The sequence below is a fragment of the Mobula birostris genome, chromosome 9 (assembly GCF_030028105.1).
Source record: "Mobula birostris isolate sMobBir1 chromosome 9, sMobBir1.hap1, whole genome shotgun sequence".
NCBI lineage: Eukaryota > Metazoa > Chordata > Chondrichthyes > Myliobatiformes > Myliobatidae > Mobula > Mobula birostris.
In genome coordinates, this window is record NC_092378.1 from 15,683,414 (window position 1) to 15,708,392 (window position 24,979).

Here is a 24,979-nt window from a genome sequence, read left to right on the forward strand (position 1 = left end):
ATTTTTGAGCCTGGTGATCTTGAGTTTGGAGATAGCGACAAGCAGCTGCTTCGTCAAATCACCACTCGCCAGCAAAAATCATAGTTTCAGAATCATTCTGTCAAAGTTGGACAGCAATTCTCACAAGCACAAAATATGAAAATCCATGTTAGCATCTCTAAATGTGAACATAACAGAGCAGTGTTGAAAATAGAGTCGCATATTAGAATCAAACTGTTGTGGGTAATCGTTTAACCCAACACATTTTTAATAGAGGATATCTTGTGTACTCAAATTATGTACTATCAGTAATGGTGAAATAAAATTCATTCCACTTGGAATGGCTGTTATCAACATCATTCATTTCCTATTGAAAAAGTAATTCAGCCAGGCTAGCTCATCCTTTGTAACCCCAGTACAGCACTAAATACCATACCAACAATCTGTGTGAAATTACCAATTATGAAGGAGTGTGTTTTGGTCTCCAGAATCTTGTTCTCCATAGCAACTGAACTCAGTGGCCACTTCATTAGGTACACCTGCTTGTTAATGCAAATATCTAATCAGCCAATCACATGGAAGCCACCCAGGTGCTAAAAGCGTGCAGACATGACCGAGAGGTCCAGCAGTCGTTCAGACCAAACATCAGAATGGGGAAGAAATGCGATCTAAGTGACTTTGACCGTGGAACGATTGTTGAAGCCAGAAGGGTGGTTTGAATATCTCAGAAACTGTTGATCTGGGATTTTCACACACAACAGTCTAGAGTTTACAGAGAAGGGTGCAAAAACACCAAGAGAAACATCCAGTAAGTGGCAGTTCTGTGGGTCAGAGGAGAATGACCAGACTAAGGCACTAATAACTCAAATAACCACACGTTACAACAGTGGTGTGCAGAACAGCATCTCTAAATGTGAATAGGCTACAGCAGTAGAGTACCACAGCGGGTTCTACTTGTGTGGCCACTTTATTAGGTACACCCCTGTACCTAAAATAGCCACTGAGTGTAAACCTAGGGAATGCCAGCTTCATACTTCATCTTGAGGACTTCCAGATCAATTGTTTGACTCCAGCTCTGGGATGATTTTTTTTAAAAAATGTAGGTATACAGACCCTTCTGACCCAACGAGCCCGTGCCACCCAATTATACCCATGTGACAAATTGATCTGCTAACCCGTACATCTTTTGGAATATGGGAGGAAACCAGAGCACCTGGAGGAAACCCACGCAATCACAGGAAAATCAGACAGCAGTGGAATGAACCGGTGTCTCTGGCACTGTAATAGGATTACGCTAACAGCTACGATGCCATGCTGTCCCAGTACACCATCACGCCGTGCTTCAGACGTATATATTCTACTGCCTTCCGATTCACTAAGGCTCAGGTCTGAATTGACTAGTTTATCAATGAATATACCAGAATGATTTGTACTTTAAATCAAGGCATTATGAATCCCCAAATACTTCATACCTCCAAACAGAGATTGTATTTATTCCACAGATGAAGTAGCGATAACATCAACGCTAATTAATAGTTGAACATTAATTGTTAATTAACTATCATGTTATAAGTTTCAATTGTAACAGTCATTTCCCAGGTTATTTACAAAAGCACCTTTCTTGCTAATTAATTAAAAACGTATCTTTCAGATGAGGTTTCCTCTCCAACCAAGCTCAATCTCCGAATGGAATGAAATGATTAAATGAGCAAAAGCAGCTATTTACTGTGAAAAATCAGCCACTCTGTTTTTTTTTTGATGACAAGGGTTCCCAATATTTTTAATGCCGTGGACTCCTACCATTAACCGAGGGGGGTCCGTGTATCTTGAGGTTGGGAACCCCTGATGGTTAATTGGCCTGTAAAATCTAGAGACACAGACTACAGATGCTGGAATCTAGACAACAACCAAGTGCTGAGCAATCTCAATGGTTCAGGTAGCACCTCTGGAGGGAGATGGACAGTTAGTCTTTCAGGTCGAGACCTTTCGCTGTCCCAACGAAGGGTGTTGGCCTGAAACGTCAACTGCCCAGTTCCCAGCAGAAGTGTTGCCCAGCTCACTAAGTTCGCTCAGCTCCTTATAGGCTTTACTAGCATTTAACTTGTTTTTTCCCCCTCAATTTAGATGAGCATCTTGATTCTTTCTCCAAAAAGCATTTTAGCCAAACGGAGGTGAATATGTGGAACTTGTTGCCACAGGCAGCTGTGGGGGCCAGGTCGTTGGCTGTATTTAAGGCAGGGATTGATAGGTTCTTGATCGGACATGGCATCAGAGGTTACGGGGAGAAGGTCGGGAACTAGGGTTGAGGAGGAGAAGAAAAAAGGCTCAACCATGATTGGATGGCAGGACAGACTCAATGGGCCAAATGGCCTAATTCTGCTCTTATTTTTGCTATGCCCAGTATTGGAATGTGATATTTCCACTGTATGAAATTATCATTATTCTTACTCTATAACGGAGCCAGGAAGCGTTTAAGCATGATCACAGGCTCAAAGAGAAAAATACAGCATCTTGTAAAGCTATTTGTGCATGACAGTTATGTCCTGGAATTTATCCTAGCTAAGGAGGGCAAAAAAGCTAACGCTGACCTCTTGCATCCACGCTGGTTCCAATGCCGTCCTGCCCTCATGACCCTCACCTCCACAGCTTATCATCTCATACACTGTTAATTCCAATGTGCAATATGATTCAAGGAGGAAGGATCCAATATTCTATTTATTTATTTATTGAATTACAGTGAAGAAGAGGCTGTTCCGGACTTCAAGCCACTTTGCCCAGCAATCCCCAATTTAGCCCTAGCCTAATCACAGGACAATTTACAATGACCAACTAACCTATCAACCAGTACATCTTTTGGGAGGAAACTGGAGCTCCTGGGGGAAACCCACGAGGTCACGGGGAGAACGTACAAACTCCTTACAGACAACAGCGGGAATTGAACCCATGTCACCTGTACTGTAAAGCACTTTGCTGACCACTATTTGTGCTAAAGCTTTCTAAAGACATGGAAGACTGTCAGGAGGTTATTCCTAAATGTACTTCAAAACATCCATTTATTTTACAATTGCATTTCAAATCTTCAAGTGCATTGTTTGTGTGATGTAGGTCAATAGTCTATTTCTGTGTTTTCTCCTGCAGACAGTCTGGTTCAATTATCAATGGAACTTGCCCATTCCAATTTCAAAGTTATTGAATTTTCATCCTGCCTCAGTGGAGTAATATTGGAGATCTTTCTGAAGTTTTTGCCTAAAAGAAGATGACTTGTGATGGATGACAATACCATATTTAAAAGCTTGATAGTATGGCAATTTGTCATCTAACCTAAATCCCACTCAACCTCTGCCCAATGGTCTCAACACAAATATTTTACTGATGGTATCCAGAGTGGCTACTTCATTCCCCTTCATTTGTATTTATTTATTTATTTACTTTTAAATTGAGAGAAGACGTGGAACAGGCCCTTCCAACCCGTCAAACCACACTGCCCAGCAACCCCTGATTTAACCCTTACCTTTATCCAATCATGGGACAATTTACTGTACAATGATCAATTAACCTATCAACCGGTACGTCTTTGGAACATGAGGAGAAACTGGAGCACCCAGAGGAAACATACAAGTTCATAGGGAGAACGTACAAACGGGGTAGTGTGCTAACCACTACACTACCCCATCAACCCGTAAGTCTTCCATTCTACACTCATCTAAGTCTCTCACAGCTTACATGCCTCATACAATCATACTGAAATACCAGGCACTGGAATCTACTTCACAATCATTTCACCACCACGTCAATCATTGTATATAACTTATTATATGAAGTTTTTTTTGAACATCATACACTGCATGAGCAAAGCTAAAGGTAAAAACATAGGACATAGAAAACCTACAGCACAATACAGGCCCTTCAGCCCACAAAGCTGTGCCGAACATGTTCTTATCTGAGAAATTACTCAGGGTTACCCATAGTCCTCTATTTTTCTGAGCTCCATGCACCTGTCCAGGAATCTCTTAAAAGACCCTATTGTATCCGCCTCCACCACCATTGCCGGCAGCCCATTCCACGCACTCAGCACTCTCTGCGTAAAAAACTTATCCCTGATATCTCCTCTGTACCTACTTCCAAGCACCTTAAAACTGTGTCCTCTTGTGGCAACCATTGCAGCCCCGGGAAAAAGCCTCCGACTATCCACACGATCAATGCCTCTCATCATCTTATACACCTCTATCAGGTCACCTCTCATCCTCCGTCGCTCCAAGGAGAAAAGGCCGAGTTCACTCAACCTGTTTTCATAAGGCATGCTCCCCAATCCAGGCAACATCCTTGTGGATCTCCTCTGCACCCTTTCTATGGTTTCCACATCCTTCCTGTAGTGAGGCGACCAGAACTGAGCACAGAACTCCAAGTGGGGTCTGACCAGGCTCCTATATAGCTGCAACTATAATAGTAAAAAATCATGAAGGTTGGTAAAAATCTTGACATACGACAAAGCAGACAGTAGCCAATGTAATATTGTCATCAGAAAAAGATAAAACTCAAATGCATTTCTGCAACAAAAATAACACTCTGCCGAATCCAATCTGCTATTCCTTCTTTGAGAAGCTATTTTAGCCGCCAGGTTATTTGCAGAATGTTTGGGTTTTCTCACATCTCCACAATTGCCGTTATTTGAGAATACAGCATGGAGTAGGCCTCCCTGGCCCTTCGAACCACGCCACCCCCCGCAATGTACAGCTCCAGTTGACCCTAACCTAATTATGGGCAATTTACAATGAACAATTAACCTGCTTGGTACATCCTTGGACTGTGAGAGGAAACCAGAGCACCCAGACACAACCCACACATTCCACAGGGAAGGCGTACAGAGATTCCTTACAGAACAGTGCCGGAATTGAACTCTGAACTCTGGGATGCCCTGCGCTGTAATAACGTCACTTATAATTACATATGGACTGTGGTACCCATAATTACATATGGACATTCAAAGGCAAGGAGATGCTGCAAATTAAGCAGATTTAATGATTTCAACAGCAAGTGAAAATATCAAGACTACATTCTACAGAGGGATATTGGTAATGGGTGGCAAGACCATGCAGAATATTCACCAACTTGAAGCATATTTTAGGAAAATAAATATAAACATGCTTGCACAAGTTCAGGCATTTTTCAGTTCATACAAAGTGAAAACTATGCTTTTGCTGCACACAATGCCTGATTGCAAACTCATTGCAAAGTACTCAAGCATTTTGCTTATGGGATCCACAGTATTTCGTTTCAGAATGAAGAAATTTGTCATCAGTTTATACTTTATTGTCGCCAAATGATTGATACTAGAATGTACAATCATCACAGCGATATTTGATTCTGCGCTTCACACTCCCTGGATTACAAATATTAAGTATTTAAAAAAGTTAAAATTAGTAAATATTAAAAATTTAAATTATAAATCATAAATAGAAAATAGAAAAAGGGAAAGTAAGGTAGTGCAAAAAAAACCAAGAGGCAGGTCTGGATATTTGGAGGGTACGGCCCAGATCCGGGTCAGGATCCGTTCAGCAGTCTTATCACAGTTGGAAAGAAGCTGTTCCCAAATCTGGCCGTACGAGTCTTCAAGCTCCTGAGCCTTCTCTCGGTGGGAAGAGGGACGAAAAGTGTGTTGGCTGGGTGGGTTGTGTCCTTGATTATCCTGGCAGCACTGCTCCGACAGCGTGCAGTGTAAAGTGAGTCCAAGGACAGAAGATTGGTTTGTGTGATGTGCTGCACCGTGTTCACGACCTTCTGCAGCTTTTTTCGGTCTTAGACAGGACAACTTCCATACCAGGTTGTGATACGATATTGTTACAGCAATTGGTAGTAGTGTTGAGACAGTAAAGGACAGGTAATGTTCCTAGTAGCAAAGTTCTACCTATTTTATTGATTTTATTGAGATACAATGCAGAATAGGCTCCTCCAGCCCTTCGAGCTGCACTGCGCTGCCCAGAAACCCTTGATTTAACGCTAGACTAATCATGGGAAAATTTACAATGACCAATTAACCTACCAGCCAGTACGTCTTTGGAATGTGGGAGGGAACTGGAGTACCTGGAGGAAACACACATAATCACAGGGAGAACTTAAACTCCTTACCGGCAGCAACAGGGATTGAACCCGGGCTATCTGTACTGTAAACCGTTGTGCTAACCACCATGTTACTGTGCCACCCCAAGTTCAGGTAGTGAAGTTGCAAAGTTGCAAACTTTAAAGTTTAACCAAAGTTAACTGAAAGAAATGAGCCACTCCACTCCAAGTCTGTTCCATTTTCGTGGCTGACTTGCAGTCAAAATCTAATTACTGGGTTTCACTCTTTATCCTAGATATCTTGAGTAACAAAATCTTTGAGTCTTATACTGTGCATTCTGAATATTCAGTACCCAGATTAAAAGTAAGTATTTAAGTGGCACAGCTTTAATTTTAAAAGTAGGTGAGCTTATTGCGGTGTCTCATTCTTCATTCGATCATAACTGTACGGGGTCTTTTATTTTTGTATGTTAAATTTAAAATGGCTTCTTTGTTATGTTAAATGCTGAGAAAGTCTCCAGCTAGACATTTGCTTGGGTTAATACAGACGGCAGGGTGCTATTAACCAATCGGGATAGTTGTTATGACTTTGGTCTATCTGGAAGATTTGTATGCACGGGGTTTTGAGGCAGAAGGCAAGAGAGAGAGACAGAGAATGGACCAGGTGCTGTGAGTCCGCTAACAGGGTCGGACCCCGAGCGGGGCGTTCGGCGAGGAGGGGGGACGGAGACGGACTCGTGTGGAGTGTCTGGTCGACCACCATTGTTGGTCCCAGGCAGCCGGTCAAGGTGGTCCGAGGGGTCGCAGTGTGAAGAAGAAGAGTCTTGAGCTCCAACTGTTTTGTGCATGAAGAGATTGAACTTTGATAAGTGTGGCGCCTTTTATTTTCCTTTTATATTTTATTCTCTATTAATTATATAGTTCTAGTAATATCTATAAACTGTAAATCATTTAATCGTATCTGGTGTATTGTCTGTTATTTGGGCGGGGTGGGGTACATCACACAGTATCCACACAAACTATTACCCAGTTTGGTGGGGCCGAGGGCTGTTTCCCTAGACGACAGCGAGCCGAGCGACCCTGAGGCTGGCCAGGGGGGCTACATAACATTGTACTTACCCTTTCAAACCCCTTATTTATAAACAGGACTACATCACAGTCTCCTGTCACAGCTCTGGATCTTGCTGCTGGTCTTGAAGTCAGCAGTCAAATAAACCAATTAAACTGTGCCCACCAAAGGAAGAGTCCATTACATGAAATAAAGATATCATCCCTCATCTCTGAAATAACAAAATTCAAAACTATTTATGCAACTTCTCTTGATACTGAATTTCTGAATAAAAATTGATCAAATCTGTATCAGAGTTATTCCTGGACCTCTCCCTCTGGTGCTCCTCTCCCTTCCCTGTCTTCCATGGTCTTCTAACCCACCCTATCAGATTCCCCCTTCTCCAGCCCTTCATCTCTTTCACCAATCAACATCCCAGCTATTTACTTCACCCTTCCCCTCTCCCAATTTCACGCATCCCCTGCCATCTTGTGCCTCTTCCTCCCCTCCCCCCACCTTCTTATTCTAACTACTTTCTCTTTCTTTCCAGTCCTAAAGAAGGGTTTCGACCCAAAACATCCACTGCTTATGCTTTCCCATATGAGGGGTGATGGGTAAGTTCATTGCCTAAGGTAGGAGGAGTCAATTTTAGAAAACCTAGCACATTTATTTTTCCTACATTTACACACTTAGTCCAGCAGTCGTGGAGCATACGGATCCCTTCTTTGTAGAAGTCGGCGTCTTGGACCTCCAGAAGTGGTCCACAGCAGGGATGATTGATAAGTTCGTGGCCTAAGGTAGAAGGAGATGAGTTATTAACTTTCTGCATTATCACTCAAAGAGTTGAACTGCACGTGCCATGTAACGAGAGCGGTATAACTCATCTCCTTCTACCTTAGGCCACAAACTTAGCAATCGCCCCTGCTGTGGACCACCTGGAAGTCCAAGATGCTCTCGTTACATGCACGTGCAGTTCAACTCTTCAACAGAAGGGATCTGTATGCTCCACGACTGCAGGACTAAGTGTGTACATGTAGGAGGGGACTATGTTGAAAAATAATTGTGCTAGGTTTTCTAAAATTGATCCTTTCTACCTTAGGCTACGAACTTATCAATCACCCCTCGTAGATGCTGCTTGGCCTGTTGAGTTCCTCCTGCATTTTGTGCATGTTGCTCTGGACTTGGATATCTTTCTGGAGGTTCACTGTCCAATACAGAATGCATTTCTCCAGCTCTGGTCTGACTAAGTCACAGAATGAAAAGGCTGAACTGATGAAAGACTGCACAGAAGTGTCATTATTTTCTTATTTCACTGATGTTTCATCCTGCATATTTCCAGTAAGATTTTCTTTCTCTGAAAAATTAGTTAAATTTTGGCTTAAAGTCCACGGTAACATCTTTTATCTGGAAATACATTACCTACATTTTTTATGGGCATGGGCTCAATTGTAACAAGAGGGAGACTGGAGAAATATTAAATTATAAAAAATGTCAAGCTGGTGAAGTTGGTAATAGACAGCACACCTGAATGACCTCCCAAGTTAAAATAAAATTGAATTGTTTTATTTGAAAATTGAACAGTTTCAGTGGCAACTGAGGGCAAGACAATTCCTTCAACATTCTTTTCTGAAATATGGATCAGCTTTTCCTGATTCAATAGCTTTAAAATCCACTTCTCACCTTAAAGAATATAACCCAATTTATCTTGGAGGCAAAAGTGGATAGCCTCATTTCTCCACCAAACAAAACTTGTCCACTCAGTGAATCTTGTACTTCCAGTCAACAATTTACCACTCAAAACGGATCACGGCTGCATACATTTTGCTTGCATACACTCTCTGCCTGCACTTACCCATCCATGTCCTATACCAGTCAGGGTGTGGAACTCAGGGCTTGAAGTCCCATCACAGGGACTTCAGAGATGGTGCTTTTGAGGTCTACCACAAACTCAGATGTCAACCTAGAAAGCCAGTGAATCCACACCCTAGTTTAACTGGCTAAGATCGCAATGGTTAATCAGCTTAATTCTATTCACTGCATCTCTGGAATAGCCACATCAATTTAAAGGCTTATGGACCCTCCAGCTTAATGGAGACCATTATCTAATACACTAAATACTGGGAACCTCGGCTAGGCAGAGCAGCACAGCTCAGCACATTCATGGCTGCTCAGCAGTGGACAATACCGTACCATGGGGCAAAGTCAGTGATTAAGTTCGGTTAAGTGATAGTAACTTGGAGTAATATTCATGTCTTACACTGTACTGATGCTGTAGAACAGATTTCACAATCTAGGTCAGTGAAAATAAACCTGATACTGATGTTTGACCTGTGAAGTGCACATCCCAATACTATCAGAAGTAAATTCCTGCAGTCACCACCAGCTTTCAGAACATATTTCCTTTACCTGAGTTGATATGAAAAGCTAGTCTACAAAACCAGAAAACTCTATCACTTTCCTTGCATCCTCTTGTATTCCCATAACCATTTAGCATTTATCCAAATAAATGTTGGACTACATTTGTGCCATTACCACAGCAACCTATTTCCACCCTTTCTCAGTTCCCAGTGTTCAAAACTCTACACCTGGGCATTTCAACCTGGACAGGCCTCCAACTTCAACTATAAACTTTGTTGTGAAAATATCTGTTGTTCAAAGCAACAGCAAATGTCTGTTGCTTCGAATTAGTGGACTGGACTGTATTCAGGGATTCATCTTCGAACCTGGATGAGCATGCTGCAGTTGTTACTGACTTCATTAAAACCTGTGTGGATGAGTGTGTGCCCACAGAGACTTACTGTACATTCCCAAACCAAAAGCCGTGGATGAACCAGGAAGTACGTTATCTGCTGAAGGCTAGATCTGTGGCATTCATGTCTGACCCAGGCCTGTACCAGAAAACCAGGTATGATTTGCGGAGGGCTATTTCAAGGGTGAAGAGACAATTTCAAATGAGGTTGGAGGTGACATCGGATGCACAGCAACTCTGGCAGGGTTTGCAACACATTACTTCCTACAAAGTGAAACCCAATAGCATGAATGGCAGCAATGCTTCACTACCAGATGAACTCAATGCCTTCTATGCCCACTTTGAAAGGGAGAGTACAACTACAGCTGTGAAGATCCCTGCTGCATCTGATGACCTTGTACAGTATTCTCTGTCTCAGAGGCCAATGTTAGACTGTTTTTAAAGAGAGTGAGCCCTCGCAAGGCAGAAGGTCCCGATGGAGAACCTGGTAAGGCTCTGAAAACCTGTGCCAACCAACTAGCGGGAGTATTCAAGGGCATTTTCAACCTCTCACTGCTATGGGCGGATGTTCCCACTTGCTTCAAAAAGGCAACAACACCAGTGCCTAAGAAGAATAATGTGAGCTGCCTAAGTGACTATCGCCCAGTAGCACTCTCATCGATAGTGATGAAATGCTTTGAGAGGTTGGTCATGACTAAACTAAACTCCTGCCTCAGCAAGGACATGGACCCATTGCAATTTGCCTATTGCCACAATAGGTTAACAGCAGACGCAATCTCAATGGCTCTCCACAGAGCTTTAGTCGTCAACGTGGCTATCCCTCGAGGTCGAGGATGATGGTCTTCATTCTGAAGAAGTGGTCCACAGAGCGAAGACGCCTGTGCGTGTATTCGTTTAACGTGTGCTTGATGTTCCACTCCAAGAAGCACACGATACCTCACAAATCAACCAACTGATTCCAATGGCATGGAAACCACGACGATTGGAGCTGATGGATTTGTTGCAGCCTTCATCCGCCTTCACAGCCGTTGAGTTCGAAGTAACTTCATCCGCCTGTTCCACCGTTGAGGTCTCGGTTGGATTGCTCTTTGTCAGGAACCTCGCCCTCGACCTTACCGCCATGGGTGACCCTACCAGGAGCATAGCTCCAGACGGCATTGCTCTCGGGATCACAGGACCACACAAGCTTCTCCACCATGACAAGGTGACAATCCACGGAGATTAGACCACCTGGACAACACAAACAGCTACGTCAGGATGCTGTTCATCGCCTATAGCTCAGCATTTAATACCATCATTCCCACAATCCTGATTGAGAAATTGCAGAAACTGGGCCTCTGTACCTCCCTCTGCAACTGATTCCTCAATTTCCTAACTGGAAGATCACAATCTGTGCGGATTAGTGATAACATATCCTCCTCACTGATAATCAACACTGGTGCACCTCAGGGGTGTGTGCTTAGCCCACTGCTCTATTCTCTATATACACATGACTGTGTGGATAGGCATAGCTCAAATACCATCTATAAATTTGCTGACGATACAGTTGGTAGAATATCAGGTAGTGACAAGAAGGCATACAGGAGTGAGATATGCCAACTAGTGGAGTGGTGCCGCAGTAACAATCTGGCACTCAAAAATCAGTAAGCCAAAAGAGGTGATTGTGGTCTTCAGGAAGGGTAAGACAAAGGAACACATAGCAATCATCAGCGAGGGATCAGAAGTGGAGAGAGTGAGCAGTTTCATGTTTCTGGGTGTCAAGATCTCTGAGGATCTTACCTGGTCCCAACATAACGATGTAGTTATAAAGAAGGCAAGACAGCGGCTATCCTTTATTAGGAGTTTGAAGAGATTTGGCATGTCAACAAGTACACTCAAAAGCTTCTATAGATGTACTGTGGAGAGCATTCTGACAGGCTGCATCACTGTCTGGTATGGAGGGGCTACTGTACAGGACCAAAAGAAGCTGCAGAAGGTTGTAAATCCAGTCAGCTCCACCTTGGGTACTAGCCTACAAAGTACCCAGGACATCTTCAGGGAGCACTTTCTCAGAAAGGCAGCGTCCATTATTAAAGACCTCCAGCACCCAGGACATGCCCTTTTCTCACTGTTACCATCAGGTAGGAGATACAGAAGCCTGAAGGCACACACTCAGCGATTCAAGAACAGCTTCTTCCCCTCTGCCATCCAATTCCTAAATGGATATTTAATCCTTGGACACTACATCACTTTTTTTTAAATATACAGTATTTTTGATTTTTGCATGTTTTTAATCTATTCAATATATGTATACTGCAATTGATTGATTTATTATTATTTTTATTTTATTTACTATTTTTTTCCTCTTCTATATTATGTATTGCATTGAACTGCTGCTGCTAAGTTAACAAATTTCACATTACATGCCAGTGATAAAAAAACCTGATTCTGATTCTGTCATGAACCATTCCTACCACAGGTACACCAACTACCACCACCCTCTTCTCAATTTCCAATCCAAAACCTTCATACCTTCCCTGCCTCAGAGTCCCTACAATTTACTAATCCCACCCTCCCAGATACCCGTGTAATTCTCTAAACTGAGCCAGAATACAAGAGTTCTTCCATTGGCGACCAAGGTCCTGAAGCTCTAGTTCTTTACCTTCTCCTCTCAGCCTTGATATCCTCCTTCAGAATAAGATTTGTCCCCCAATCCAACAGAAGGTGAGGCACCAGAAACATTCAGTTCATTTTTGGTTGGAATTACTTGAAGAGATCCCTGTCAATTCGTTTTTGCCACCTCTTGAAACGTTAATATCCACTCCCCAGTTTGTTCCGTTTATGGACCCGATCGCCATGGAACTGGTTGGAATTACTACCTATGGTCCTCAGCAGTCCAGTTATTCCCTGATTGCACGAGCCTAGAGGAGTAATGTGCCCTAATGTGCCCTGACAAAGCAAAGCTGGATTGTGAGCTATGCTTTGTGCCAAACCCGTGACTCAACTGAAAAAAATCTGAATGCCTACTCTGCAGAGGTACTTAAACACCGGATATTGAATCTACTTTGAGATAATTTGTCATTCCATTGACATTCAGGTCTCATGGCTCGGAAGGGATTTGATGGCAAAGACAAAGTCATCGATTGTGCTGACAGCCTTCAATCCACAGCTACATTGCCAGTAATCTCTGCATCAGCCAGCCACGAGAGAGACTCCGCACACACATATACACACACACACACACACACACATCAAATCAGGATTAAGGACAACAGTCACTTCAATAACAAAACAGCGTGTGAAATGTGGAAATTATTTTTAGTTATCTTGCATAAGTATAATCATTGAACTTGTAATGATTTAAATATTCATTTCATAATCTGAGAAAAGATACCACTACCCCCCCCCAACCCCACCTCGTCCCCCAGCTGTGGAGCCCTGTCAGGTTATTATGGGTCAAAGGCCTCTACCTGTGATCTATTTACTACCAATGATAGAAAAAGGACCAACAAGGTGGACACTGCAAGGCGATTACATTACTGCAGGTGATAGGCACTGCTCGGGAGTTATGAGCTGTGGGGAGAGTCCACCAAAATCAGTCCCAAGAACTTGCCTAATTCACAGGTCAAGACACCACATCAATATTTCCACATGTCTGATCCTACCCAAGTGAAATCTATTGTGGAATCATATCGCCCAGGGCAAGCCCTGACCTACCACTGAAATCCAGCGATGAAGCACAATTCTAGGCTCCTTGTATGCTATGTCCTGGACTTACTACAGGTCCACTTGCGCCTGAGGATTAATTCAGCATTTGTTGCTGGTTACCAGCAGTTCCTTTCAGAACTGTCCATCATAACTAGAAAGATTTGACTTCAAAAACAGACTACAGTAAGTCCCGGGTTAAGAACGCCTGACTTACGGACAACTCGTACTTATGAACGGACTGCCATAAAGCCTATTATATTAAAAATTTGAGGTAACTACAATGGTTCATAATAACGAACACACACACTACTTTGTAACACTCAGGAAAACATTGCACGGCTCCAGCGATTCGTCAGCTCGAGGAAGGAGAACGCCGTCCGCCATTTTAAGTCAGATCACGTTGCCATTAACACTGTGTTGAGTGTGTAACTTTGTATTTGGCTTAAACTTTTCCTCTTATTTATCCTTGTAACCATGTCGCCAAGGCGTAAATCTGATGCAAGTGCTGGTGATCCATCAAAGAAAAGGAGAACAATCACGATTGAAAATAGAGTGGAAATAATAAAGCGATCCGAAAGAGGTGAAAGGCCATCGGTCATTGGAAAAGTGTTAGGCTACAGTCGGTCAACGATCGGAACAATTTTAAAGGATAAAGTGAGAATAATCTAGCATGTGGAAGGCCCTGACCCGATGAAAGCTACAATTATTAATAAGCAACGCAGTGGTTTAATTATTGAATTAGTGGCTATTGATAATTTGGTCAGATGATCAAAATCAGCATAATATGCCTATTAGTATAATTTTAGTGCAAGAAAAGGCTCAAAGCCTTTTCAATGATTTAAAAGCTGCACGTGCAGCAAGTGAAAGTGATTGTGATGAAGAATCTGTTGCGAGTAGGGGTTGGTTCTAAGACAGACATACTAAGACAAACATTTGACTAACTGACGCTAAATAAGAACCGTATGTACCTGTTCCGATTTACCTACAAATTCGACTTAAAGACAGACTTGGGAACGGATCTCGTTCATAACCCGCGGACTGCCTGTACTGAATTTCATTATGGCTGATTCTTAAATTTATTACAATTTTGTCTACCTGTCAAGTCCAAGTTTTCACTCTACAATCAATACTGGTAACTTCCACACGCTTACAGTAGGTCGGCACTGTAGTGTTGTGGTTAGCACAACGCTTTACAGTACGGGTGACCCAGGTTCAATTCCCACCTCTGCCTGAAAGCAGTTGGTACATTTCTCCCCATGTCTGCATGGGTTTCCTCCAGATGCTCTGGTTAACTCCCACAGTCCAAAGATGTATCAGATGGTAAATTAATTGGTCATTGTAAATTGTCCCATGATTAGGCTAGGGTTAAGTTGGGAGTTTCTGTGCTGGAAGTGCCTATTCCACATTGTATCTCAAGAAATTAAAAAAGCAACAAAAATAAACAGCAGGTCTTCCAGATGCTCGGGTTTCTTGCCATTAATTCAACTACATAATCGTACCTGCAATTTCCCCAATCACAAGGTACAACATAGAAAAGCATTTGAAAACTGTGACTACTGTGTCTGAAATTTAAGTTTGAATTTATCCTTGTTGAACGAAGTTAATCTGATTTATTAATGCAAGGATCTTGTAAATGTTCAATGCAAAATCATAAATCATCAATAGTTTGAATATAAAGAACTTTCTTTATAAGTTATAATAAGTTATAAATTGTCATAAATCATCAATAGTTTGAATATAAAGAACTTTCTTTATAAGTTATCAGTTTTATTTTTTTTTGAATTATCTGGTTTCTGGTTGCTCCTTTTCCTCTGCTTCTTCTTTATTGCTATTTTGTGCAATTTTGATTGGGATGGACCGGGTCTACAGCCTGAAGTTAACAAAGGACACAGAGCTAGATTGAACTGAACTGAGCTGAACTGAATACGCCTTGACTGGATCAATGATTTGTGGTTTGGTGTTATATATTCTTTGTTTCATGCTTGTTTCTATCTTTGGCTGATTGCATGATTTGTTTTTTTTCTTGCGTGCTGGGGTTTTGATATTTTTCTTTGAACAGGTTCCATGGTTTTTCTGTTTCGTGGCTCTCTGTGTGGAAGACTAATCTCAGCGTTATATTCTGCATACATACTTTTGTAATAAATGTACATTGAATTCTTGATTATTAGAAAACAGAATTAAAATATTTCCCAAGTACTTGTCAGCTCTTCCTTGGAATGACTTAACAGTTAACAACATGTTTTTACTTACACAATACACAGAATTCTGTACAGAATTACTATCAGAGCTTTACAAGTAACGATAATCCTGAACAAAGAATTCCTATAAGCTATTATCCTTATATCATGATAGCTAGGAAAAAAAACAGGAGGGGGAAATAACATGTCCACATATGCAATCGGATTGGCGACTTCCTAACCGGAAGACCATAATCCGTGCAGATCGGTGATAACATCTCCTCCTCGCTGGCGATCAACACTGGTGCACCTCACTGGTGTGTGCTTAGCCCACTGCTCTACTCTCTGCATACCCATGACTGTGTGGCTAGGCATCGCTCAAATACCATCTATAAATTTGCTGATGATACAGCCATTGTTGGTAGAATCTCAGGTGGTGTCGACAGGGCGTACAGGAGTAAGAAATGCCAACTAATGGAGAGGTGTCGCAGCAACATCCTGGCACTCAATGTCAGTAAGACGAAAGAGCTGATTGGGAACTTCTGGAAGGTAAGACAAAGGAGCACATACCAATCCTCATAGAGGGATCAGAAGTGAAGATAGTGAGCAGTTTCCAGTTCCTGGGTGTCAAGATCTCTGAGGATCTAACCTGGTCCCAGCATATCAATACAGTTATAAAGAAGGCAAGACAGTGGCTAAACTTCATTAGGAGTTTGAAGAGATTTGGTATGTCAATAAATACACTCAAAAACTTCTCTAGATATACCGTGTAGAGCATTCTGACAGGCTGCCTCACTGTCTGGTATGGAGGGGCTACTGCACAGGACTGGAAGAAGCTGCAGAGGGTGTAAATCTAGTCAGCTCCATCTTGGGTACTAGCCTACAAAGTACCCAGGACATCTTCAAGGAGCGGTGTCTCAGAAAGGCAGCAACCGCTATTAAGGCCCTCCAGCACCCAGGGCATGCCCTTTTCTCACTGTTACCATCAAATAGGAGATACAGAAGCCTGAAGGCTCACACTCAGTGATTCAGCAACAGCTTCTTCCCCTCTGCCATCTGATTCCTGAATGGACCTCGAACCCATGGACACAAACCCACTTTTTAAATATATCGGCGGGAGGAGAGAGAGCAGTGCGCCGCGCGTGCGCAGCCCTCCGGTGAAAAATGATATCGTATCCGTTAAATAGGGGCCGTGGACAATTCTGATTTGATGGAGATGGACATGAAAGCACAGAGGAACATCTGGAGAAATTTCTGAAATGCTTGCTCGCTGCTGTTGTTACTGTGCGGTCAGGAATCTTCCGGAGGGAAGGCCTCAAAATCCCCGGCTTTGCCTGCTGTTGGCAACCGAGATTGAGGTCAAATCGTTCGGGCAGAGATGGCGCTCAGAACTTGGTGTTGGAGAGCTGATTCGGAGGCTCGAAGTTTTCGGATGACTCAGATTCGGACTATGGTTGGGCATGGCAAGGAGAGTTTTTCTTCCTTCTCCCGTCTGCGTGAGATGTGGGACATTTGAGAGACTTTGAACTTTTTACTGTGCTCATGGACTTCTTCATCAAGTTATGGTATTGTTGCACTGTTGTAACTATATGCTATAATTATGTGGTTTTGTCAGTTTTTTCAGTCTTGGTCTGTCCTGTGTTTTGTGATATCACACCAGAGGAAATATTGTATCATTTCTTAATGCATGCATTACTAAATGACAATAAAAGAGGTCTGCGTGTCTTCATAATATAAATCTATATTATTTGTTTTTGCATGACTTTTAACCTATTCAATGTACATATACTGTAATCAATTTATTATTATTTTATTTTGTTTTATTCTCTGCTAGATTATGTATTGCATTGAACTGCTAATGCTAAGCTAATGAATTCACGTCACATGCTGGTGATAATAAACCTGATTCTGATTTTGAGCTGCTTGTTCAGAACCTTGCTCATGATATCATCTGTCAAAGGAGATGCTGCGAAATTAAGACACAAACTGTTTCTGCCTTTGAAGGATGAATACTAGAGTTTTCATCTTCCAGGCATCCTTCTGAGATTGATAATTTCTTTCTTCGATTTGTGGGTTCTGGGGAGGTGAATGGGGCCTGTAGCAGCTACTTGAACAAACCAACACTGCTGCAATAGACCAAGCACGGGGAGTTATCCTGCATGACAGCCTCTGATCCAATCCAATAATAATATGCAAAAAAGTCAAAGAAATGTATTCGACCCTTTATTAGCAACAAGAAAAACAGACAATCTTGAAGCAATGAAACTAATAGAACTAAAACTAGCAATATTAAATGTACATAAGTGGACAAGTGAAGTTGAGTAGAGTCAAGCAATTTCAACTGTTATTAAGTGGTCAACAAAGGATATCACACCTGTCAGTCCCCAGCTCTGAAAATTAACCAGAATGAAGCATGAATACGGAACTTATTTCCTTCACTTTTACCACACCCCACCCACCCGACTAACTTCCATAATAAACACTCAACGCAGAATGCAAAGCAGGCAGTAAACAGACGCATGGATCCTGCGGAGCCATTGTGGGGACCACATCTGGGGCAGAAGATGGCTAATAAGGTGGGAGGAGGAAGAGTTTGAGAGGAAGCGAACTGCTTCTGTTGTTTGGGTATGCTTCTGTGTGATCTCAATGTACAGCCAATGTTCTCTGTACCATGCTGTACGTTTAATTAGTAACAGCACCATGAGCTGATGCAAAAAGCTAAGATTTTCACACTTTGGCAAACTAGACACTCCAAACCAGATTATAGTTTGCTTCCACAAGCAATTTCACCTCAGGAAACAAATTTATTCACATTATAGTTCATCTTCTGAATGTTGATGAACCCAGAGAACATTTAGTGCACTCCATGATTCCCACACAAGATGCACTCAAGAGCAATCCAAATTACACCCTGTAATCTGTTTCTGCAAGACTTTCTGTACAAGTTTAAGGGCTTTTGCTTAACAAGTTAACATTCAATGTTATTTCAAACTAATGCAACCAGCTGCGACAGGTTATGAGAACCATTCAGAACTCTAAAGTATCACATCTGGACCAAGAACTCCTTTTCTGAAAACATTTGGCAACCACATCTTGAAACTCGATAGCCTACTTCTGTCTCACATGCAAGTTTCATAAATTAGTGTCCTTATTCAGTAAGTAATTTAAACTCATGAATAAAGATTACACTGCTCACATGATTCTTAGGTGAATTAACAGACTTGAAGAAACATACACTTCCCAGACTGAAAATGAGTAACTACAAACTGTGTAAGGATCACAGGCAAGGGTTGTGATACATACACATTGACAGTGCAGCATCATTTTAGTCACAAGAACATCATTTCAGTTTTGTTTCCTGTGCTCACAGCCTTAGTGGATGAGTGTGTGCCTACAAAGACTTACTGTACATTCCCAAACTGAAAGCCGTGGATGAACCAGGAGGTACGTCGTCTGCTGACGGCCAGATCTGTGCAATTCAAGTCTGGCAACCTAGGCCTGTATCAGAAATCCAGGGATGTTTTGCGGAGGACTATTTCAAGGGTGAAGAGAAAATTTCGAACGCGGTTGGGGGCGACATCGGATGCTTGGCAATTCTGGCAGGGTCTGCAAGACATTACTTCCTACAAAGCGAAACCCAATAGCCTGAATGGCAGTGATGCTTCACTACCAGATGAACTCAATGCCTTCTATGCACGCTTTGAAAGGGAGAACACAACTACAGCTGTGAAGATCCCTGCTGCACCTGGTGACCCTGTGATCTCCGTCTCAGAGGCCGATGTTAGGCTGTCTTTAAAGAGAGTGAACCCTCACAAGGCAGAAGGTCCAGATGGAGTACCTGGTAAGGCTCTGAAAACCTGTGCCAACCAACTAAAGGGAGTGTTCAAAAAAGTTGAAGAACCTGGGCCTCTGTACCTCCCTCTGCAATTGGATCCCTAACTGGAAGACCACAATCTGTGCAGATTGGTGATAACATATCCTCCTCGCCGACGATCAACACTGACACACCTCAGTGATGTGTGCTTAGCCCATCGCTCTACTCTCTCTATACCCATGACTGTGTGGCTAGGCATAGCTCAAATACCAACTATAAACTTGCTGACGATACAACCATTGTTGGTAGAATCGCGGGTGGTGACGAGAGGGCGTAGAGGAGTGAGATATGCCAACTAGTGGAGTGGTGCCACAGAAACAGCCTGGCACTCAACGTCAGTAAGACGAAAGAGCTGATTGTGGACTTCAGGAAGGGTAAGACAAAGGAACACACGTCAATCCTCATAGAGGGATCAGAAATGGAGAGAATGAGCAGCTTCAAGTTCCTGGGTGTCAAGATCTCTGAGGATATAACCTGGTCCCAACATATCGAGGTAGTTATAAAGAAGGCAAGACAGCTGCTATACGTCATTAGGAGTTTGAAGAGATTTGGCATGTCAACAAATACTCTCAAAAACTCCTGATAGTTGTACTGTGGAGAGCATTCTGACAGGCTACATCACTGTCTGGTATGGAGGGGCTAATGCACAGGACCGAAAGAAGCTGCAGAGGGTTGTAAATCTAGTCAGCTCTGTCTTGGGCACTAGCCTACAAAGTACCCAGGACATCTTTAGGGAGCAGTGTCTCAGAAAGGCAGCGTCCATTATTAAGGACCTCCAGCACCCAGGGCATGTCCTTTTCTCATTGTTACCATCAGGTAGGAGGTACAGAAGCCTGAAGGCACACACTCAGCGATTCAGGAACAGCTTCTTCCCCTCTGCCATCGATTCTTAAATGGACATTGAAGCTTTGGACACTACCTCACTTTTTAAAAAAAAATATACAGTATTTTTGTTTTTGCACATTTTTTAAATCTATTCAATATACGTAATTGCATTACTTGTTTATGCTTTATTTTATTTATTACCATTATTTTTTTCTCACTCTGCTAGATTCTGTATTGCATTGAACTACTAGCTGCTAAGTTAACAAATTTCACGTCACATGCTGGTGATAATAAACCTCATTCTGATTCTAATTCTAGTGCCAACAACATGATCCGGTTTAGGTACTGAAGACATTCCCACATGTTCTGTGATATTACTGCACAGATTATTTTGATTGGCTGCCACTTACAAGAAATTAAAGCCACACATTTTCCAAGATATTTCCAACTAAAGTTGTAGCTAAAACAAACTCTACTCTCATACCTACAGTACATTTGAAATTAAAAGTCTCCATATTGCTCCCCTTCCTCCACAATTCTGCTGTTTGTGTGGATAGGGGACGTTCAACTGTGTGTATCCCTGCATTTTCATGCTGTTTTCATCCCTTTCCTCCTGCCCAGAACAACATTAAAGGCTCTCTCATCTTCAAACGCCATCTCAACAGTCTGCACATTCAGCCAATCATGCATCACAAGTTCTGCCATCTTTGTCGTGCCACCACCGCCACCAACCATCTTGCTCTCCCCTTCCTCCATTCCAAAAAAATATTTCCTCCTCATTTTCCTACAATACAAGAGGCTATCACAGCTCTGTCAGTTCTCTGGGCAATTCCAATTCCACACGTCTTCCCTTATAACCCATTAAGTTCACTTTGATTCTCACACCTACACTCGGCTAAATGGCCAATCAACCAAGCAGCTCATCCAGGGCACAGGTGGAAATCCGTGCATCTTGGGAACATACAAATTCAATTCAATCTCCATCCAATCAGAGACATCTTCTCTCTCCTCTCACTTGTCTGCAATACAAGTTTCATTTTTTCCCCAAATTCTAATTAAAGATCACTGACCAAAACATTAGCTGCTCCTACCCTCACAGATGGGGTCTAACTGCATCCAGTGTTAATTTGTTTATATCTGTACAGTTATTTTTTTAAAATTTGCATTAAAATAATTCCATCATTTCCTTCAGTCCTTCAGTAATTTCAATTTATTGTTTTGCATTATCTGTAGTTTGTTGTTTTTTCATGTGCTCTCAAATACAAGCCTAATTCAATGCTGTTACTATGAACTTAACTACTAACTCTCCAACCAGCCATAGAATCTAAACCACTGAACATCATTCCCACATGTTAATAACTGTCTTGAGACAGTGATTGCTTTTCAGTTCAACTTATTTTGACCCAGTTCAAATATTTTAGGGGTATAATTGCGAGTGAGTAATCTAGAAATGGAGTTTAAATTAACTAGAAAAAGGGGCTGAGCGGGTGATTACCAAATTCTAGTTACTTACAGTAAGTTCAATGTCCCGGCTTTTACATTTGATATTGCCAAACCTGGAGCGCCCTCTGATGGCGGGCGTTGGCTCTGCCGAACAACAGCGCTAGAGCAAATAAAGTCGTCAGCAATTTGGGAACTGCGGCAGAAGCAAGTTCATGTTTCTGGTCGAACAAAGCCTTTTCAACAAAACTAGGAGAAAATGGAGAAAACCAGATAAAGATGGAAGCGTGGATGGTGGAAATGCCAAAACTTTGATGGGGAACCTGTGCTAATAAAAGTGGGTAATAATGCAAGGTAACAATTTTTAAAAATGATAATGCGAAACAATTAACTGAAATTACTGAAGAAATCCAGGCAATTTTTTTACTGGAACAATTTCAGGCAAGTCCACGATGTTGTTATGTACCCATTTGGATAATGAGGGGCTGTTTCTTTAGCTACTTATTAGTAAAGGTGTCAAAGGTTATGGGGAGACGGCAGGGTTGGGTTGAGAGGGAAAATAAAACAGCCATGATTAAAAGCCAAAGCTGACTCAATGGGCCGAATGGCTTAATTCTGCTCCTAAGCTTTATGGTCTCCTAGTAACCTTTATTGGTTGTGGAGGTGTGCGTGGGAGTGCAGTGGAAAATTATCATGATAGATGAAAATCAGGGTCACAGGATTAGACAGAATATAGGTTTTCCCCCCAACATTAAGACAATCATACCAGAAGCAGCAAATACAATCACAACACCTGGCTGCTTTTCATGCGAAGTGCTTTGACTTTGGCGTGGGAAGAGTAAAGGTGATAGGACAAAGACTGGAGACCGGACAGTACAGCAAGGAGACCGGACAGTACAGCAAGGGGAGTTACTGACGGGTCTGAAGGCGGCATCCGGTTGCAGATTTGGGAAATAGCAAGGATTGTCTATTGAATGCAAGACTGGTGACAGGAGAAACACAGACAAGGGGGAATTCTAATTATAGTTTCCGGGAATGGAAATCAGGGGCAAGACAATGTCAGGGAACAAACACAGTCAAGGGCTTGTCATCTACGATGCAGGGGGATACTGAGCTGCTACGGAAATCAGCAGTGGACGCATAGTCTCAACAGCAGAAACAGAGACGGAGAAATGCAAGGGAACCCTTGAAGGCACTGCAGGGGACACGTTTCCTGAATAGAAGCGCTGGAAATGGATCATAATGAAACATCCAGAAGGAAACATGGAAATATCATAAGCACAAGAAATGCTGCAGTTTCTGGAAATCCAGAGCAACACACACACACAATGCTGGAGAAACTCAGCAGTTCAGGCAGCATCCATAGACAGGAATAAATAGTTAATGTTTTGGGCCAAGACCCTTCATCAGGACTGGAATGTAACTATCGTATTAATCAAGGCAACTGCTGTAGGAAGAGAAGGGATCAGGCCTGGGTGCAGTTGCACTGCAGCCGAGCTGTTCCTGTGTGGAACAAATGCAGACTGGCTCAGGAACATCCTGCTTTGATGAGGTGAAGGGAATTGGGGTAAGTCTCAATGCAAGAACAAATTCAGCAAGGCGGGGGTGCGGGCGGGAGGTAGTAGGGATCTCATCAGAAAACAATAGCCAGAGGCCTGCTGGTGGTGGAGGGGAAATTTAGAATGATTACACATCTAGAACAAGAGCTTGTTGGAGCCGAAAAATTAGAATTTTCACGGAGGTTGAGGGCATCAACAAAAGTGTGGACGTCAGCAGGAAAAGACCTGCTGAAGGAAGAAAGAGTAGAGGTGGAGAGCTTGTGATCATCAAACCACAGCTTCACTTATGAACCCAGATTTAATGGCAGTACATTCTGTCTTTCATTAGCAGAGTGCTGCAAGCTCAGAACTGAGTTGGTAAAGTGGAAGTATTCCAACAAGAACCAACCCCCAACAGGAGGTCAGACATAAAAGCTACGTGCTCCTACAGTTGTAAAACTTCATCAAACAACCCCCCGTACTACTACATTGCAAACAAACACCAGAGCATTGCTGGAAAGCAGTGACCAACTCTGTTGTCTCTGGACAGCTTCCTTTCACAATGCATTCTACGTGGCATGCTTTGAAGATCCACAAGCAACACTGCCCCGTAGGCACTTCAACCTTCCGCACTTAGTCCCATACACTACTCTACAGTAGCTTCCAGTTTCTTGGCCCAGTTGCCTAACTAGACAACCTGTGCTTCCTACAAAAAGGGGAGCGGAAACAAGTGCCACTCTAAATACTCCCCTGCATCTCATTGAACTTGTTCACAAACAGGACACCTGTCTCTTTTCACTATCATCAAACAAAATCTCTTACAGGGAGCCACACGAGCAAAACCTACACCTGTATAAAAGTTTAAACTTTAATGAGAGCGATTGGCTTTATTTGTCACATGTACATTGAAACATAGAGTGAAAAGCATCGCACGAATCAAATCGAACCAGTGGGTAGCTCGCAAGTGTCGCCATGTTTCCGCTGCCCATAACTCACAACTCTAACCATATTTGTCTTTGGACTGTGGGAGGAAAGCGCAGTGTGCAGAGGAAACCCACACGGTCACAGGGAGAACGTACAAACTCTTTACAGACAGCGGATGGAAGGAACTGAAGCCCACCTTACAGGTGGTGAGGCAAAGGGGTGACACTAACCGCTGCACTACTTTGCCGCCCCGATGTCAGGTGAACTTTGCAGTTTTCCTTCTTCAGATCCTTCCCTTAGCTTTCTCTTATACACTGCCGGCCCAGTGCTCTCTCATTTCTTACAACCATCCAGGGGGCCATTCAACCCATTGGCTCCATGCTAGTTCCCATGAGAGCAGCTGGCAGGGAAATGTGAATTTTAACTTTGCCACTTCAAATATCACAAATCCAGTGTCACTTCAAGATTCAAAGATTCAAGATTCAAAAAACTTTATTGTCATTCTAACCGTACATCAGCTCTGCAGGGCAGAATGAGACAGCGTTTCCCAGGAGCAGTGCAATCATAACATAACAAACGCAACACTAAATAATAAACATAACAATAAATAGTAAAACACAACAGCCACATGTCAGTTAAATCAGATATAAGTGTCCAGTGCAACTTGAAAGTGTCCAAAGC